The sequence below is a fragment of the Aphis gossypii genome, chromosome 1 (assembly GCF_020184175.1).
Source record: "Aphis gossypii isolate Hap1 chromosome 1, ASM2018417v2, whole genome shotgun sequence".
NCBI classification, from domain to species: domain Eukaryota; kingdom Metazoa; phylum Arthropoda; class Insecta; order Hemiptera; family Aphididae; genus Aphis; species Aphis gossypii.
In genome coordinates, this window is record NC_065530.1 from 52,989,039 (window position 1) to 53,009,966 (window position 20,928).

Consider the following 20,928-nt stretch of genomic DNA (forward strand, 5'->3'; position numbering starts at 1 on the left):
GAAAATATAATTTTGAATTTGTTTTATTAATTTTATTGTGTAAGATCATACTTCTGACATTCATGCTCCATGTATCTAATACATATAATATTTACATATTACATATAATAGTTATAACAGCCAGAGGGTCGAGTGCGTCGGTGACCGAGCTCACGACGATCGCAAACTCATCACGACCTGGGTGACATACCGCCGGACACTGTAAGTGAACCTTCTTATATTATCTCCTAGTCCTTTCGTCGCTGTCGTACTGTTCGATTTTTTGGCTAAGGGGGACGAGGAGGGAGAGAGGTAAGTTATAGGGCGCACGCTATACGCATCGGGTGCAACAAATATCCAATACAACACGCTTGATGTTTTTCCTCACTGCGGTAAAACGTCGTCGTCGGTGAGGCGCGCGTTGTTAGAGTGTTACACCAAGATCAAGCCAACCGACGATCTCGTTTCATCTTATAAAATAACTTAAAATAAGTCTAAAATTTTTAAAAATTTTACTATAGGTAAAAAGTAATAATTTAAGTAATAGTGGAATATTTCAAGTTTCTACGATTAATAATTTCTAATTATAAAGAAATACCAAAAATCGTTTGTAGGAAATCATTATTAAACGTTCAAAATGGTTTTTAAACATATTTATAAAAAAATAAAAAATATTCGATTTTATCAAAAACAATGTAAGTGTATAGTTTTGCAGTTTTGTAATTTGTATGATGTATACATTTTCCCATTTTTAAATATTTTTTAAAATTGTTCTCAATCAGGTACTTTAAACAGTACTAGAAACTGTTAATTGATTTACTGTCGACCTCCATAAAAAAAATAAAACTTAAATTTTCTAACAAAAACCAATCTTAAAATTAGAATTGTAGTGTTTTTATTGCTCGCTCCAAAAGATAATCATATAGGCACAACATTGTCATACAAAAATTACAAAATGATGTAAATATTTTAGTTCAAAATTTAAAAATATTACGATATCTCGGTTAATAAAAAAAAAATATTATAGTTATAAATCATACTTCAATTTTAATAAAATTAATATAGGTATAGCTTTATCATTATCAATATTATATATATATATATATTTTCATTTTATTATAATAATAAATTAAAAAAAAAACTTGCATATTTTACATTTTCATCTTATGTCTTACAATAATGTATGTAATATGTGTACTGCACTATTGCAGTATACATTATGTATACAATATTAGTTTAATTTTTATTCGACGTTTAATGGGAAGAGGATGTTGATTTTTAAATGTGTTTTATTATGCGTTAAAAGTAATAAAAATGTTATCACATCGCTCATTACTTAAGCATTTGTTAAACTTACAGAATTTATTTTTTTTTCTTCAAACTAAATTTATACTTTACTTGTTGTAAAGAACATATGAAAAAGAGAGCCCATTTCCGTTTTCAGATATATTTTGTCAAATATATTTATTCCTTTTCCATATATTATTTTTCAGAATTGAAACGAGATACATATTTAATTTTCCCATAATTTAAAATTTTTAAATGTACAATCCTGATTTACATATTATTTTTTATTAATCAATCTATTAATCATTATACATTTCTATATACCTAAGTATTTTATTCCCTAAAGTCTTATAATTATAATAATAATACTATGTTACTTAATAATTTTTATGGTACAGTTCTTTTATTGATAATAGTTATCAATATATGTTTATACCAGAATTTGATAATTAATAAGCAAGTATACTCGTAGTTAGTTATAAATGATGTATTAAATATAATGCTATAAAAAACAAAGCAAAATACGAAAAAATGATAACTCCCAAAAAAGCATAAATATTATTTTGTTATCTTTATTTGTCGAAGGGTCAATATTTTTTTGATTCATATAATAATTTATATTTTCGTATATAATTCAAAATTATTTCGATTTCGTAAGTGAGTATCTGAGGCATTAGGCACCATATACTAAATAATATTATTTTAAAAGTGACCTCAACATTTGTACGTATAGATTATAATTAATAATTATGTATACACATAAATTTTGTATAATTTTAATTACTTTAGTTGATGTAAATTGTAAGTTTAAACGAAATATATAATTTATAGAATTTATCGACAATAATAACTGTACAAATTAAAACAAAAAGCAGTATAAAATAATAATAATTTAAATAATATTGTAAATAGTAGTTGTGAGATATCTTAAGTTAATATACTAATGTCGTCTATATTTCATTGTTGATTGATAACGCAATGTTTCTGATACTTACTGATGATTTAATTTTAGAATATTATGTTTAGTATTTTAATACTTAAATACACTTTTTTTATTCAGAAAGTCAAAATAATAGTTTTAAAATAAAATTATATATTTAAATTCTCATAAGTAAATACTTGAAAAAGTTTTATAGTATTTGGGAAACTCTTGTGTTTTTTAAGATTGTTCTATGGTATCTAACTAATTTATGGTATTCTACATACTTAATTTATATCCTATACTAAGATTATAATAAACTAATCGGAGTTTTTTTAAATTCGAAAAAAAAAATAATAAAATCAATTTGTTTGAAACTTTTTGTATGTTGCCATTATAAATAATTATAGATATCCTAGTATAGATTCTTTAGTCCTACAAACATAGATTTAATTTAATATGGTTTATTTTAAACTTATTACTATGCCAATAGGTATATCATATTATTGTAACTATATTAATGCCTTATCATTGTTGATGAAATAAATAGATAATAATAATTCTGATGGTAATAACAAACAAAAATCAACCTAATTATTTTAAAATTAACCTATTTAGTAGTCGTTAACAAAAATTAACTTAGTAAATTTATTTATTATGATTTATGATTATTATTATGATCATTAAAGGTCTATAAAAAATATATATGTATTAACTGCAAGAGCAGTATATTTAATAGTTACTAATAAAATATAAAGTTGGTATAGCTATAGTGCTATACTCACTAAATAATTAATAAAATATTTATAATTAATGTAATTTTAAAATATTGTTCGTTAAATTAATGTAATATGAAGAGTTACTATATAATTATTTTTATTTATTTGATACGTATATAATACAAACATTAAAATGTAAATCAAAATATTATTTTCTATGCAAATGAAATCGATTATGTACACAGTATAATATGTAGTAAAAACGTTCAAATTAAACTTACACTATAATTTAGGGTATATAATTTTATAAGGTTGCATTATAGTTTTATTGTTAAGATTGATGTGACGTTAACACTAATGATGCTTGGTTGGTGGCGTGGCTGGAATGGAGTGTTGCTGAGGAATTTCATTCGTCTCAGTGGCGCTCAACCATATAGCAGTAGGATATACCCTTAGCCAGCAGTTTCCCTTTATATTGTTGGGCAATATAATTTTCTTTATTCTGACCCTACTTACTTAGACCATAAATTAGCCTTCTTATTTCATTTTCTCTCGACCCACACAGAAATTACTTTAATTATTATAAATTGCATTGTTAGATTCGGGTGAAGCATTAATTTTGGATACCTGTAACCTATTTGATATGCATTTTTTATCTTTACTTTTAGCGTATAACATTTTAAGAGAGAGCAAGTAGATACTTGAAAAGTTATTAACTTTAAATATTTTCTGTTAGTTAATTTTTCCATTATATTTGTAAATGAGTTTTATTTATATAGTTATCATGATTTTAATTAATTTTAATAGATGTATATTTTTTTTTTATATTACTGTTGTCTATTATAGTGACTTATTGATTATTTTAGTAAAAAGATAAGTTAAATTAATTTTAACAAAAAACTGCTGAGAACTTTTGATCTTCTAAACGTACACACACACACACACACACACACACACACATAATATATATATATACCTATAATCTATATATATAGACATATTGTATATGACTTCCAAGTGTTAAGTTTCTTTACTAAATCTTACTTACAAAATACTTGTTTTTCAAATCAATATAACTAATATTTCTGATTTAGTAGTAAGTAGCATCAAAAATTGAAAATTCTAGTAAGTTAATAATTTGTATCTACAAAGACAATGAAAAAAAAGTAACAGTCATTGAATTCAAATTTAATACATACATTACAATGACTTACTCAATGACGAGGTACACTCGACAAATACTGTACAGCAGAGCGATTACTTACACCTATTTTATATACATCTAATTAAAATAGTTAATACTTTTTATAGGTATAGCTATAAATATTAGCTATAGTATTCCTTTCAAATTTCTATAGTATCGTAAAAACGTTGATACTTAACGCGTCTATGTTTAAACATCATGAGTCCCTCGGGACAAATGGCTATTATTATATACAACATTTAGATTTATGCATATAGTTAAAGAGTAGTTTTACTTTAAAATTTAAATTATGAATAGCTAAAATCTGTCGGGTATAATTTGAATAAAGAATATTTTTGTGTTTTTATACAACTTGCAGTAAATTGACCCTCTTCACAATATATTATATACATGTTTATTTATATACTTTCCTTCAATAGAAGAATACCTACCTCATAAAAATGATATGATTGCTTTGATGCTGAAGTTAAATTTTATTATGTTAATGTGATGTGGATAAGTTAGACTCAATTAGAAGATACTTCAATAGCTTTCACATTGCGTGTATCTTTTGTAAATTTGTGTGCAGTTATTCCTGAGGAATCAATTTATGTGATTAAAATTATAACAGAAACGTGTAAAGTACATTTTTCACATGTGATCGGAACTTCTAAAAAATCCTGTTTGTCGATGTAAACCTTTGGTCATTTTAAATAAACTTATAGATTATGATAATATATCATATATATGCTTCTGTTTTCTACACGTTATATGTTATTTTTTACATTATATATAATATATTATATACTTATTAATATCGATATACACTACATACATCCATACAAAACATGATCACACAATATCGTCATTTGGATACTAACAATATAATGGTAATTAATTCCGTATAGTTCTTGTGTAATTAATCGGTGTACTATTATGCGATTGCATAAACACGTGTAAGTGGATGTCGTTTGCGGGCTTGTCGTGAACATATTATGAATATACACTCGGGGATGTAGGTACCGGTGTGAAATAATTGTTCATATGTTGCTGAGCCTCGTGCACTAAGTCCATATAATGCCCCAATGGGGGGTGTTGGCTTGAAGCCACAGGAAACTAAAAGTCTTAGTTGGTAAAATTATTTTTTGAAAGTTTGAAATAAAAAACAATCACTTCCAATTTTTAATTTTTTTTATTAATTATTTAATATTTAAATTTGTATAGAATAATGAAAAACGTATTCTAATTCTACATATTATATCAAACTTGATTCGTAGTAATACGATGTATCATGGATGTAAAATACTGATATATTATACGAGTAAACCGCATATAACTTATATTTTTATTTATAAGAATACGCATGTATACAAGATAGCTATAAAGGCAACCTATATAGGTTTCCAAAATAATCGTATTATTATAAGTATTTTTATTAAACCATAATCTGCCAAATCATTTTTTTTATAATATACCATATACCTAGTATGTTTTTTTATAATAGTTATGTTATTGTGTTGATAGCTTATGTATATTGCATGTAAAATTGTACATAGCTAAATATTATGAAAACACTGTAAACAACTAATATAATATAGGTAATACGTTGTTTTAAAGTGATGTATTATTGTATATTTATTATTTATATATTTTATTGAAATATACATATAATTAAACACAATTCTATAAATTTATGATGGTAACTATAATTTAATAATGAAAATAAAAGATAGTGTTCAGCACTCTCTCCCGAAATAAATCATGCATGTTTATTAATTTATTATATTAAACAAAATATTTAAATTCATGTTTCACAATTTTATTCAAAAAAGTAATTTCAACCATTTCTATTTTTAAATTTAAAATTAATTATATTTACTAGCTATATTATATTCTTATGACTTAATGCTTACTTTAAGGTCAACAAATATAACATTAACAGAGAATTTAATATTACCGCTATATATTTATATTATTATACCTTATAAAGTCCTCAATATTCTTAGTAATCTACTTTGTGAACCATTTAAAAAAACGTATCTATGTTTATTTAGCTAAAAATTGTTGAATATAAAATGTTTTTTTTTTACAATTTATATGTCAGTTTACGGTCATTTGTCGTTATATAGTCTCCATATGAAACTATTGTAACAATCCTAGTTTCCTGTACCTGAAAATTCTAAAAAAGTAAAAAAAAGTTTAGTAAAAGTATAAAAGTCTAACATAAGGGTTATATACTTATCAAAATTGAATCGATTATCTAGTATTTATTTATTCTATATTTTACTAAAGAAGTAATATATTGATAGTCATTAAAATAATAATATGTCTTTTCTTTTCAATACTGTCGTTTCATTTTCGCCTTTTTTTGTTATCCTGTAAACCGGAAAACTACAATAAAACCATCCGGCGCATAAGTCTAACGTGTTTTATCAGTCCCTCGGTATATGCGTGTTTCAAACTGTTTTCAAGACTACCCCCCTCCTAAGGGAGAAAAATAATAGAAATAGAAGCATCGTATATACCCAGCTGGAGCATTGGACATTGTACTTCCTTATTGCCACGTCGTGCCCATTACACGTTTACGACTTCATTCACGGTCCGAAGATTTTGAAAATTGAAACGACAATGGTAAAATGGCATTATTCGGTATTTTTTTCAGTACCTACATAGTATAATTTTATTGTACAATGGTAAAGCATATTTAAAATAAAAGTATTACTGAAATAAGATTGTAATTGTGTTGTATATGGTTTCTACAAAATGCTAACATAATATTATATGTTGTGTGAGTACGTTCATATATAGTATAAAACTATAAATAATTAATATCTTAAAATTAGTCTACATATTTTGAAGCATATCATTGCGTAGTATAGACTAGTAATATTCATAATATATGATAAAGTAATTTGGTCCAAATTGGAAATTAATATAGGTATCTATTAAAATAAACGTGTTTGTATATTCTTTAGATTTTTGGTTCTAAGATGAGCTATTTCTAAAAACCATTGTATTATATTTTAAAGTATTAGCTATACAAATTGATGATTTTATAAATTTTTTATTACAAAATTTCTGGGAATTTGACGAATTTGACGAATTTTGTCTACATTTTGATTTAAAATGCATGTAAAAAAAAATTATGCTTATGTATTTTTAATATTTTAATACTGTAATAAGAATAACTCATTTTGAATCTTGTTCTTAATTTTCAAAAACTTCAACCAAACAAATAATTTTTTGTTTACATTAAAAAAAAAAATTATAAAAAATTAACAATTTAAATTTTTCATTAAGTAACAGTTATACCATATAAACATTTTCAATTGATTTTAAGGCATCTACAGTTATTCATTTTCATTATTCGTTATTCAAATAATTGAATTACTTACAACAAAATAACAAAAACCGCAAATAAATAGTTATTTTACGGGTGCAAATAACCTAATGTCGTAAAAATTTTAATTTTCAAGCGTTTTTAGACAATTATTTGAGTTGCCAACAGAAATTATTTTTATTAGGTATAGTTTGAAAAACTTATACAAAATCCTTGTATTCGATTTTAAAATCATTAAAGGTATACTATAAAAAAAAAAAAATATATATATATATATAAATTTTCAACTATAAAATAATTTTTGCAATATTGACGAAATTGTTATTCAGTTTTAACTTCAAACACTTATAATATATTTGGTGATTTACACTTTTATTTTTTCTATTTATATTAACTATAATTTAAGAAGAACTTAATATTAAATTTTCATGTTTTTTGACCTAGTGAACACTTTTTTTCATAAGAAATCACTAGGAATCTAAAATGTGTGTACCTATGTTAAAAGTTTTTGAGATAACGCAATTATAAGTTATTGTTATTTCATTTCATTATTTTAATTTATATAAATTAAATATTTGATAAAATAAAGTTGATTACAAAAATATATTGTTAAGTAAAAAATAGATATAAAATAATTAATATTGTATCTATTTTAATCTGTGTGAACTCTTGATCATTGCAAATATTTTAAAATTGTTCTATGATTTTTTTTAAAATATATTGTAATAATACAATAAATTGTTTAATTCGCGAAGAATATTAAGCATGTGATTTTATGAATAAGGTTTTTTTTTTGGTTTATGGCACACGTATATATTTATTATATACCTACTGTGATATATAATTGGACGACCACCCGGTGCGTGACATACAATATTCACCGAGTGGTGAGCGAGGTTCATTAATGAAACTTGTCTATTGTTTTGCCAATGTAATAATCGAATTTAGATTGTTGAAAGGTATATTACGGATCGTACTGATGACATCATTTAAAAAAATAATGTATACCTACTTACTAGAGTAAAATAGGTTTTCTCTTTTTATTTAAATAATTAATAGTAGTTGTTTTAATTGTATTTTAAAAAAAAGTTTGAAAGTATTAACCATACGTTTTGTATTTTATTTAATAGGTAGGTACTTATCAATTATTATTATTGGATACGGGTATATAATAATAATAAAATAATACCCAATTCTTTGCGTTATTAGAGTTATTTTAATATTATACTATTTATCTTCTTTAACTCCGTGGAGGATGTAATATTAAAAACTATCCACGGCTACTTATCGTTAATATTATATAAGTATCTACTCTTCTATTATTTAGGCGTTAGGAAATACTAATGTATTTTATACTTTTTTCAGATTTGAAACATTTGCAGTAATACCGCATCAAAGATAAATTAAATTTATTCAGTATACGAGTACTAAATTTCTTTGATAAAATCAAGAATGATTTCTGTCCACGTCGATGAACAAGGTAATTAAATATTATTAATTAAGTTTTTCATGTATATTATACCAACTAGTATCGTATACGACTAAACGTAGTATAACTAACACTATTATTACTTATTAGAGTGATAAAACATGCCATATTTAATTATTGTAAGAAAGTAGTATATTAACCATTGATTATTCCAAATTTAATATTGCGATAATAACAAAAAAAATACATTTAATTATACTAGAAAAGAATAAAATTTAATAAGTATAACTGTATAATATTATTAATAAGCATAATAACTAACAATAATCTTTAACTATTTAATATAATATACAAAATATTATAAATCATACCTTAAATAGCATGTCAATTCTGCTAGATAAAGTAATGTTAGGTATACCTACCATCAATTTAATGGATTTTATTTTATTATAATTGATAATAATAAGAGTGTAATATGGTTTCTAATAAATGTTTGTCTTACACGTGCATAAACATATAAATCATTATAAGATTACTTTTAAATCATAATGTTGTTATTTGCATTAATTTTACTTATTTGAACGTTTGTTGAAATTTAAGTATCTAATATATATATATATATGTGTGTACATTGTACAAAAAAGAAAAGAGAAAAGTTTTTAAGTCATCATTTATTAAAAAAATTTAATTAACATTATGTAATTTATCATATAATAAAATAAGAGTCAATAATATTTTTTAAGTACTACAGTTATTATTGGATAAAATATATTTTAGCTATGAATGTATATAGGTAGAATCAGAATACAATTATTAAAGTTGTAATGTTATGATGTTTTTTCAAAGCTAACCTTTTGAATTCACTAGGCTCTTTGAATTACCATTATAATTATAATTTTAATTATAAATTGTAAATGTTCTAGTAAATTGTTTTCAGCATCAATATTTGCACACATTCACATAAAATTAAACATGTTTGATAAATGTATACTATGAGTATTAAAAATGTTATATCGTTAAATAGTTTAGTTTATATATTCATATATCGATCTAAACTATGGTATTATTTTATCGCACGTTTGTCAAGTCATATTAGATCTATATTGTTTATTATGAATCACAATTTCTTAAGATAGTCACCGATCGTCACGGTTTTGATTTGGAAATACATTATTAGTAGGTTAGAGTAGTTGATAAAATAAAGCACACGACTATTACCGAGTAACGTCAATAGATAGGGAATTTAGACTGACGTTAGTCTAAATTCGAAGTTACCAACCTATTTAATTGTGCGGAACACCAGTTTTGTAAAAAAAAAATTTTGAGGCTCACCTATATACGTATTCATATAATTATAATATATAATATGAGATAAAACTACATTCAACCGTTCTATACCGTCAATTGTACACTTATTATACACTGTTGTTAATATTAAATATAATTATAACCAGAAATATTATTAGGTGTATAACAAATATATATTATAATATAATAATATTATTTTAAATATATATATAATATTTAATATTATATGATTCACGGCCCAGTACCATGCTGCTCGCGACCCAAAAGTGGGCCGTGGCCCATGGGTTGGAAACCGCTCGCGCTGGTCTAAACGATATATATTTTATGTACATTTTTTATCCATTACTATACATTTTAATTCAAACCTTAAAATCTATGTACAATATATATTTTTATTTCTATCTTTGAATGGGCTTTAATTTTTGTGATGTTAATCTTCGTCTATTTTAAATGTGTAACGTTTGTGTAATTGGCAATCACGTATACCTAAATACATATAACATATTATATATTTTGAAATTTGAAATGGTTCAAATTGTAAATAATACCAAAACCAATGTGTTTTTGCTTGGGTGTGAAATATCCATACTTAAAGATTGCGAGCTTAATCATTTTATTTAACATATTATTAATTCAAAAGCACTTTTATCGTCTATATTTTATATAATTATGCTATAAATTAATTTATTCAGTGAGAAAGACAGTATTTATATTTTTTGTAAAATTGTCTGTACCTAACTTATATTACTTAGTTATTTATTTAATAATTTGTATGGTGTATACTAATTATAGATACAACTTAAGTATAAATATATTTTAATTTATTAATAATAGGTACATTAAATTTTATACACCTATATACTTTGTGTATTAGTAATATTTGTATACGATAATTAAGAACACATAATATTAATAATATGTGTTATAATTTTTACTATTAATTTTTCTTTAATATATAAATTCTACAATATTAACTATTAATATCCTAAATAAAAATAGTGCTTATAGTTTTGAAAAAAGTAATTATAGTTTGTTATAGTTACATTTTTAAATTAATATTTAAATTTTATTAAGTTTTCAAGTTGTATTAATAAATGACCATTTCCGTTTATCAAATTAGATTTTATTTGTTTAAATCGTGTTAGGGTTTCCAATAGTATTTGAAAGTTTCAGTACACAGGTGTTCTCAATAAAGTTATAACGTCCCATAGGAGTGTTTTTTTTACCTGATTAAAGAATCCATTTTGACTAACACAGTAACACCTAAACTACAAGTCATTATGTCTACTGTCTAGTATAAAGTGAAGTATATAGTGTACAGTGAAACTCTTAGAATTTATTCGGATAAAAAGTTATAAAAATTTGACTATTCTTAATTGAAAATAAAGAATATTGCGGAGTGTTTATTTTGCCTCAAGATATTTAGACGATGTAATTTATTCCTATAGATATACTGTTTAAGAACCAAAATAAAAAGTTAAATAATTATAGAAAATTTGCAGCTTTCAATGAAAATAATAATATACTTATTGGTTTCTATTCTCGATATGCAAAGTATATTATATTGTATACATTTATTATAAAAGTCTTTCAAGATATATATAACTGTATTTACTCATATATATACATATTTATTTTAAATTATTTACTTTTTTAATTTCATATTATAATATGAAACAGAATATTTTTCGGAGTATTTCGATACATAAAAATTGAAATTCAGACTTATAGTCTGTATAGTAGTACTTATAGTAGTTTATGAGACATAAGTACTCTTATGTATTTAGGTTATGTAAGCCGCGGAATGTTAAGATACAGTGATACCCTATCACACAATGCTGGTTTATTCCGCTAACCTTAACTTTAAACACTTATAACTCATAAACTCCTCATCCAAATTCTAATTTTTATGTATATCAAAATACTCTAAAAACACTATATACATTTTCGATTGATCGTTAGGTATAATTTTAAACCTGTATTTTATATGTAACAAAAACCACCAAAATGATTGTGTTAAAAATCTGTGTAGTTTACATTCATTTAAGTTAATCCACATGTAAATTATTTGTCACGACAATAACGTTATTCAGGATCAGTTAGTATGTTTTAAAATGTGTGTTAATTATATTATGCACGAGTGCATTATAGTGCGTTGCAGTGTGCATTGGATTTAGGCACCAATTCTGAAACAAATAAAATAAAAATACTTTATAGTAAATTATTATAAACATAAAACAATAAATACCACATTTAATAATTTCATAATGTACTATTCAATGATAAACAGAATAGTTTTCTTTATTTTTTTCGTTCTTAAAATATTTTGTAGCAATTCTAAAATGCATTGTTTCAGCAAGAATAAAATGAAATTTGGGAATTATTTGAATATTTTATTCTATTTTTTAAATGTAAAACTAAACAAAGACTTTTATTAATTTATTACAAAGAGTGTCATATTGTATTGTTTAAAACTAAAAATGTGTACATTTTTTGTACAAAAATTAATTCAAGTCTGATTTAAATACAAAATTTTAAAACACAGTAATAATAATAATAATAATAATAACAGTACAATCTGAATATTTGATATTCAGAAGAAAAGCTAGAAAAATAATTTAGAATGATGTTCAAGTAACTGTCAACATATTCCTGTACATAGGTGTATAGAACTATAGTAGGTGTTTTAAGTTGATTAAGTTTACATATCTATGTATCATTGTGAAACGTATCATGTGCATATAAAGTGCATAGACTATGAGTTAGTGCATTCGTATTATAATATTATGTATTCATATACCTATTTATATTACTTTTTTATATAATATGAAATAATATTTCCAACAAATTAAAACAATTTTACCCATGACTTTTCTACACCGGAATATTAGATTTAGTATACATATATATATATATATATATACGATACAACGGCGTGGATAAAGTGTCATTTGTGTGGTGTGAGGGGGAGTGAGGACATGGCGCGAATTCGATCACGCGGGGCGGCCGGCAGCTCGCCGGGCAACAGGTGTCGGCGGCGCACGAGGTTTCGTTAAATTCGTGTACACCGGCCGTGCAGTGTCCCGTCCGAATATAATAATTTTATAATATTATAACCGTGGCGGTCATAAAGATCATGTCGTATCACCCACTGGTACGGAAAAACTGTCGTTGTCGCGGTCCGTTACGGCGGGTTCGATATTATATTATATTCGTCGTGCGCACACGCTCCGTCATCATTAAGACGGACGGAAAAAAAAACCAAAAAAAAAAAAATCAAAAAAAAATCCCCGAACCCGTCGTCGTCGCGCGCGCGTTACGCTCGCGTCGCAAATTACGGCGGCGGCGGTGACTTTATTGACTTCGCGTTCGGCCGGTCGGCGGCGCGGCGCGGAAACGTCGTCGTAAGTCTCCGCCGACAGTGGCGGGCAGGACAAGCGCAATGCGCGCGCGGACGATATACGAGCACCACGCGCACCACGTATGTGTGTGCGTGTGTTTGCGCGGCGCGGTGGACGAGGTGTGCCGCGGCGGGGCGCGCGGCGTGCGTGTGTGTCGTCGTCGCCGCCGTCGTCGTCGTTTCTCTGTCCGACGCACGGCCGGCCCGTATGCCGCTTGCTCCGTCGGCGCCGGCGTCCGTCCGTCCCCGCTCGCCCGCTCCCGCCGCCATTCATGCCGCGTTCTACCATCGCCACCGCCGCGGCACGGTCATATTCTTTATGCGACTGCCTGACGGCGGCGGCGGCGGTGGTGGACGGCGGCGGGGCGGCGGGGTGCCGCAGCGGGCGGGCGGTAGCACAGGGGGCCGGGCTCTCTATCAGTTCCGAGACCGTAAACCATTCTCCCGCCCAACACTTCGATTCACGTCCCATTATTGTAAGGACAAACTTTTTGGAGCCCATAACACACACAGCACACTTTATAGCTTTTATATCGCGTCGTGTTCCATTTCCACGCCGCTCCTGTACACTGTATATTTTTATTTCGTTTGTTTTGGTTCTCTACAATATTATTTTAATATTATTATTATACGTTATTACGTTGTCATTTATTATTTGTTTATTTTTTATTCGTACACCGGTATCTATACATTTTAAATTATTATTATTTTCTGTTTATAAAAATTTTGAATTTCACCGAACTCGCTGACCCGCCAAAATATTTACAACAGACGTATAGTTATATGCACGCCGACCCAAACGCGCGGAAAATCGTATTTTTAATCGCGTCAAAAAAATGCATGCTAAAAACCGATTGTTTTATATTTTAACCGCCACAGTTTTTCGTTGTACGGTATTCGATTTTTGTTGAAACGATTTTTTTTTTCAACCATCACTAAAATTATTTAAATCTCCGCGGTTTTTGTTTTGTTTGTTTTTTTATTTTATTTTATTTTATTTTTATCAAAACACACATTATTTTAAACACAGTTTATTGACGTCTACTCGCCATTCAAAAGATCTCTCAGGACCAACATAATCGGTGAGTGATATACCATTTTGAATTATAATAATATAATATTACTATATAGTATATATAGGTATACGTGTGTATCTACAAATGCTCTTAATGTTCGTTCTATTGATGTCAGTAGGTAATTTGGTAGGAAGATTTAAGTATAGGTACATATTTTTTTATACTCGAGCTTATATTAATTTAGGTACTAGAACAAATAAACTAGGTTATACCTAGGTTAAGATGACCATATTACAAACTATGTATAATATTTCAGTATATATTGATATAGACCAATATATGTATAGAATCAGGTATACATATATTTACAATACAAGCAAGTATTTTGTAATACTTGCCGTTATAATAAATTACATGTTATAATAAAATCCATATAAATTAGTGTTTTTCAGTGTTTTAAAATAGAATAATATTGTTAGTTCTAAAATTTATGCCATAAATATTATAATATTTTTATTTCAAAGATTTGATGTAAGTAGGTTCATAGATAATAATTAATAAGTATATGAGCATAACTGCATAAGACTTCAAACAGAATGACCATAATGCACAATATTATTCAATCTATGATTTGTTATTTAATTTTAATCTATTTTCAATGAACAACTTTTAGGTATTATCAACCATCCTATATAGTGTTGGATGTAGATATTATGCATAGATGTATTTCGTGCTTATATACTTAGGTATAAGTAGGTAGGTATATTTACCTAATTATTTTTAAATTTATAAAATAATATTGAGTAAACCTTGTTGATTTGGTTTTTTTATAAAGTACTACATTTTGTATAAAACATGATTTATGTTTGCTTCGTAAAATTCAATTATTTTAAAACCGTTAAAATATTCCAAATTATACATTAATAAAGAGAATTGCAGTCTTGTTGCTATTTTGTGCGTATTATTAGAAGATGTGTAGAATATTAAATAATCAGTGTTTTATTTGTATCTAAGAATAATATGAATTATATCTAAATATATTGTTAAATAAAGTAAGTATAGGTACCTAAATCAGTAGGTAGGTATATCATCGATTATATTTTTAAATTTTCAATACAGGTACTTATCTAATATTATTAAGTATTACAATAAATACAATGTATTTTTTACAAGAATACGTATAAAATCTATACTTTATAATAGGTTCATAAATAAATACCACGTATCATTAATCAACTTGAACTCACTATACATTTCAGAATGATAAACTATAAAGGAGAGTATAAAATAGGTGTATAATAAGTGTATAATATTATATTGCAGAACCTTTTAATTAAAAAATAATAACATTTCATTTCACTGCATACTTTGTGATGAAGGGGAGGGGGTAGGGGAATAGAAATATAATTTACCTATAGATATAATATAATAATAATATGTAAGCAGTGGACGTATATGTATAATATATATATATATATAAAATCATGTATCTGCGACACACTAGAGTGCGGCGGTAGTGGCTATATCTGATGTTATTTTACACGAGAGACCATTATATTAACGATTTCAATCACGCGCACAGGTTAATTACCGTACGGATCATAAACAACGGTGGTGGCGACGACGGCGGCAGCCCGAGAGCACACTTATAAACCGAACTATCTACTGTGAAGGTACAACAGCAGCAGTAGCCGTATGCCGAATATTTACGACCGTTTTTTTTTTTTTTTAATGGCTCAATTTAACAACAATCGTGTATATATATGCATGTATATATTTATGGGATATAATGTCCGTTATTATATGATTATCCGGACTAAACGTCGGAGACCGGATACATAGGAGATTAAAATTAATATATTATATGACTTATCGCGGGCGATTCGTTATTGTGTACGGAAATTGTAGGTAAAGAGTATAAGGAAACACAGAAAGCACGTCGGTAGTCATAGTAAAGAGTTTTTCGAAGAAAAAACCACATCATAAACATGCCTAATTTATGTACAAGGGGGAGTGTATGTGATTTTATCACACACATACGCGCGTGTGTACACACACATTCACATAATATATACACACGCGTGCAAACCAGCGGCGTCGACGGCGGCACGCTCCTCGGCACTTTAGGTCGTTGTGCACAGACTGTTTTACGACCTGGTTTCGACCATATTTTTGCCTCGGCCACGGCGCTCCGACCAATTACCGTCAATAAAAACCCGTGTTTACACGTCGTTAACTTAATAATTTTTTCTCTTTCTCTCTCTCTCTCTCTGTCTTCCTATATCTTTCGTTTCTTTTCACTTTTATACGTATGAGATACAGTAGAACGTAAATCCGTTTAGAAAAAAAAACGTCGTTTTATTATTCAAACGATCAAATTGAATACTCTTTATGTACTATTCATAAATGATGTACATATATTATAGCTACCGTTAAATGACGCACTTGTAGAAAATCTATTGCATTTTTTGACAGAATATAGGTATAGAATAATGCTTGTTTAAAAATGTTTTTTGTTAGAAAAGTCCTACTAAATATTTATCAACTTATTGTCTGATTGTTTATAGGTAGGTCGTATGTGCTACGAGTAAAAAATGAAGTATGTAAATTGTAAGTAGGTGTAAGTAGGTGTAATAAAATTTCTTTTAGAATTATATTTTTACTTTGTTAAAAATTGAATTAATTTTATCTAGATACAGTTTAAATTGTATATTTTGTTTTATTATTATCATATTTAAATCTAATTATTTATAAAACCTATGAACTATTTAAACTTTATTTTTTATTGACTTTTTATAATTTAACAGATATATATACATAATATATATATTACAGACAATTTAATTATATCAATAAAATACCTATACAGATACATTTAAAAGATAAAATACTAAAAATGTGAATAAATACTATGATATGTTATATTATATAGATATTTTCTACTTACTAATTTTAATGAATAAATAAATATTTAGAAGAACAAAATATGAATAATGCTATTTGTTTAAAATTGTTACAAGCACAATATTATATTGGTATAAAAACAATGAATAGATAAATAAAAAATTACATTTTAAATTTGCTAATTTTTTTGTGCTTCAATAGCTAATTCTAAAGGATAAATTAAAAAAAAAACATTTTATACTTCAATGTTTGAGTTTTGATATTATCACAAAATTTGTTAGTTGCAACTTGCAGTAATGTAGAGTAAATATTTTTAATTATGTTTATTTGGTACCTAAGTATATAAGAAACGTTCATATTTATTTACCTCATGAGTCCACCAATATTATTTACTATTTAAATTTTAAACAATTCAAATAATTTTAACGTATTCGAAAAAAAACAAGTTTCAATAATGCCACGCGTTCAATTGTATACGACATAGATGAGTAATTACTTGTATTATTAGTTATTTGTTGATGTTTTTCTTTGGTAATATTGTAGGTATTTATGTAGAATATATAATATGGTAGGTGTGCCTATACGGACGAAGAAAATATATTATGTTCGCACATGATCTGTAGAAATATAATGTAGGTACTTATAATGTTTAATACTTTGGATGCAAATAATATTTATATACATACACAAACATTTAAGGGGGGTTGCCCAACCAGTGATGCACCTTGTGATGTAGGACTTGGTGGCAGTGGCGGGGACTGTACCGGTTGACATTCGTGTTGGGCAAGGAACGTGACCGAGAGTGTATAATACTTGCTTCGACAATGGAATACGAAAAAAAAAGTATCAACACGCTAGTTGACGTTGTGGTTAACAGTGGAACGTATAGCAATATTTATGTGAATTTAATCGAAATTCTCAGTGAATGTACGGCCAAAAAAAATGTGTATAGCGACTTATTATTATAGTGCCTATTGTTGTACCTATATAGCGGTAGTCTGGAAATGGTACCTATATTATACTTTGCATTCTTATCACTGAGGATAAAATTATAAACATACCTAAAGTACATTTCATACATGGGTATACTTTTAATTCTTTTTAACTTCTGAAATTATACATTTAAAGAAACATTAAAAATTATTTATATTAATTTGTATATTAATCTTATTTTGGTTTGCAAAATTTAATCAAGTTTTAATACAACAAGCAAAAATCTGTCATAATTTTATTTTATATACATATGTATTATGTCGCATCCATTTAGCGTTCTGGCCCGTTTCGTGAAATGGATGGACATTTCATTCAGTTCGCGAAACAAAACTCTTTTTTTACACATCGCGTAATTACACAATGTGGATAACTTCGCGAAACGGACATGGATTTTTAGGGCCGAGCCACACTACAGCGGTTTTCAAAAATGCTAGATGAAAACGCAGCACTTCATATAATATAGAGCGCATCAAACTAGTGCGACAAAAACGTGCGTTACCGCGTGCAACCGCTGTTTTGCGTTTTTGCACGCTGTAACGCGCGTTTTTGTCGCACTAGCTTGACGCGCTCTGTATTATGCAGTGCGTTTTCACCGCGCTTCAAAACTACTGGGCCCTAAAAATCCGTGTCCGTTTCGTGAAAAATTATCCACATTATGTAATTACACTATGTGTAAAAAAAAGAAGTTTTGTTTCGCGAACTGAATGAAATGTCCATCCATTTCACGAAACGGGCCAGAACGCTAAATGGATGCGACGTATATATATATATATGTATATATATGTTTGTATAGTGATAGATATGATACCATTTTTTGTTTCTCGAAATCGTCCTTTGTAAAAATTTCGATATTTTATTGGTTCCGCATAAAGTGTCGACCAACAAACAATCGGTAAACATCAGAAAAACATTTGTCGATCGATCAATGACCAGCCATTGTAATAGTAATTAAACAATTTAAATACTCATGGTAAATTATACGAGCTGTTAACAAATTATTTCGTTCCTTTAGGAATCAATGTGGCAGTGTTCGAGAACCAATAAGTACCATTTAATTAACGGCTGGTATAGGCGTATAGTTATATATACTTTAAAATATGATTGTCCCCTGTATTTGACCTATGACATTCATTCTGTATAATGTATTCTAAATAATTAGGTAGGTATCTTGATTATCTTCGAACTTCCCAGTCTAAGTGTGAAAAATATGGATTATCATCTATCTGTTTTAATTTATACAATTTAGAGATGTAGGTAATCGTTTAAAGTGCACATTAATTTATTGAATCCGTTCCATATTGTTTTAAAGTGAAATAAAATATAATTAGGATGTAGGTTATTGTTAATACCTTAAATGTTTTAAATGTTTTTAATTGTTATTTATAAGATTGGATAATAGATATCTAATATGAGTTTTTATACGTAGGGTTTTCTTTAGTTTCGTTTCATAAATAGTTTAACAAAGAGTCGTTTTAATATTATTTTCTTTCGCACTACTATGATGTCCTTAACGTGTTCGCAGATAACCGGTACGATGATTGTCCACTCCCCCGATATGGATTGATAACTCTTTTTACACAACGCGCCGATCGGCCTTGTCGATCAATTAATAATGACACGCGGCGTCTATACGCGACAGAATCAATCGGTGAAATTGATATAACAAACTGTGGGAAAAATATATTGCGATTTACAGTGATAGTTGTGTATAATGGTAGGCATATATGTATTTTTCTATAGCGTTAACAACTTAATATAATATACCGATTAATCATAATATTGTACTTATAGGTAGGTACTTAAAAATATTGTATACCTCTATAAATATAAAAAAAAAACTATTAGTAAAATAATATTGCTTATACTAATAATGATATTATCATTTTAATGATAAATCATTTTTTGTATTTGTTAATATTTTTAAATACCTAGGTATATAATTAACACTTACAGTTTATTTTCGATTACATATGTTCAATGGTAGCGGTAGCGTAGGGTTAACCATTGGGTTTCAGGTTTATATGACTATATTTTTAAAAGTGGACATTTTTGGTCACGTGGGCCTCTAAAAGGGACATTATCGATTTCGCATTAGGACAAGTGTAACATAAATGAAAAAAAAATCTCATAACAGAGTGTATAGCACGTATTCGGGGTGTACATTACGTCCTGGGGTGTGTGAGTTGGCACGGGAAGGGGTTTAAAGGGGGATTGTTTTTGGGCGGAAAGCAATAAGCTCTCTAAGTCGGGTCTAAATGGGATTTTAATCGCCCGCTACATAGCAGATACGACAAATGGCACAAACACAAAACGTTTTTTATTGGACATTTTTCTTTTCCGTGTAAAAACCTACTGTAATGCGAATTTAATGCGTCAATATTAACAAATCTCTGACATTTGTGATGACGACTCGTATCTGAACTTCATTGTTCATTAAACACTGAAACATCA

General features: G+C 27.4%; 1 protein-coding gene across 6 annotated transcripts in view; it reads left to right on the forward strand.

The window, feature by feature from the left end:
* LOC114129106 (homeotic protein antennapedia-like) overlaps positions 1-20,928 on the forward strand; it is a 183,471-nt gene that overhangs the window by 14,377 nt on the left and 148,166 nt on the right. For 3 of the 6 annotated variants that reach the window (XM_050197156.1, XM_050197173.1, XM_050197174.1), the window contains exon 1: positions 14,554-14,646. The gene's annotated coding sequence lies outside the window, so the exon portion shown is untranslated. Of the gene's footprint in view, positions 1-8,792; positions 8,908-14,553; positions 14,647-20,928 lie in introns of those variants that run through there. The other 3 variants (XM_050197159.1, XM_050197161.1, XM_050197160.1) reach the window with 3 other exon arrangements.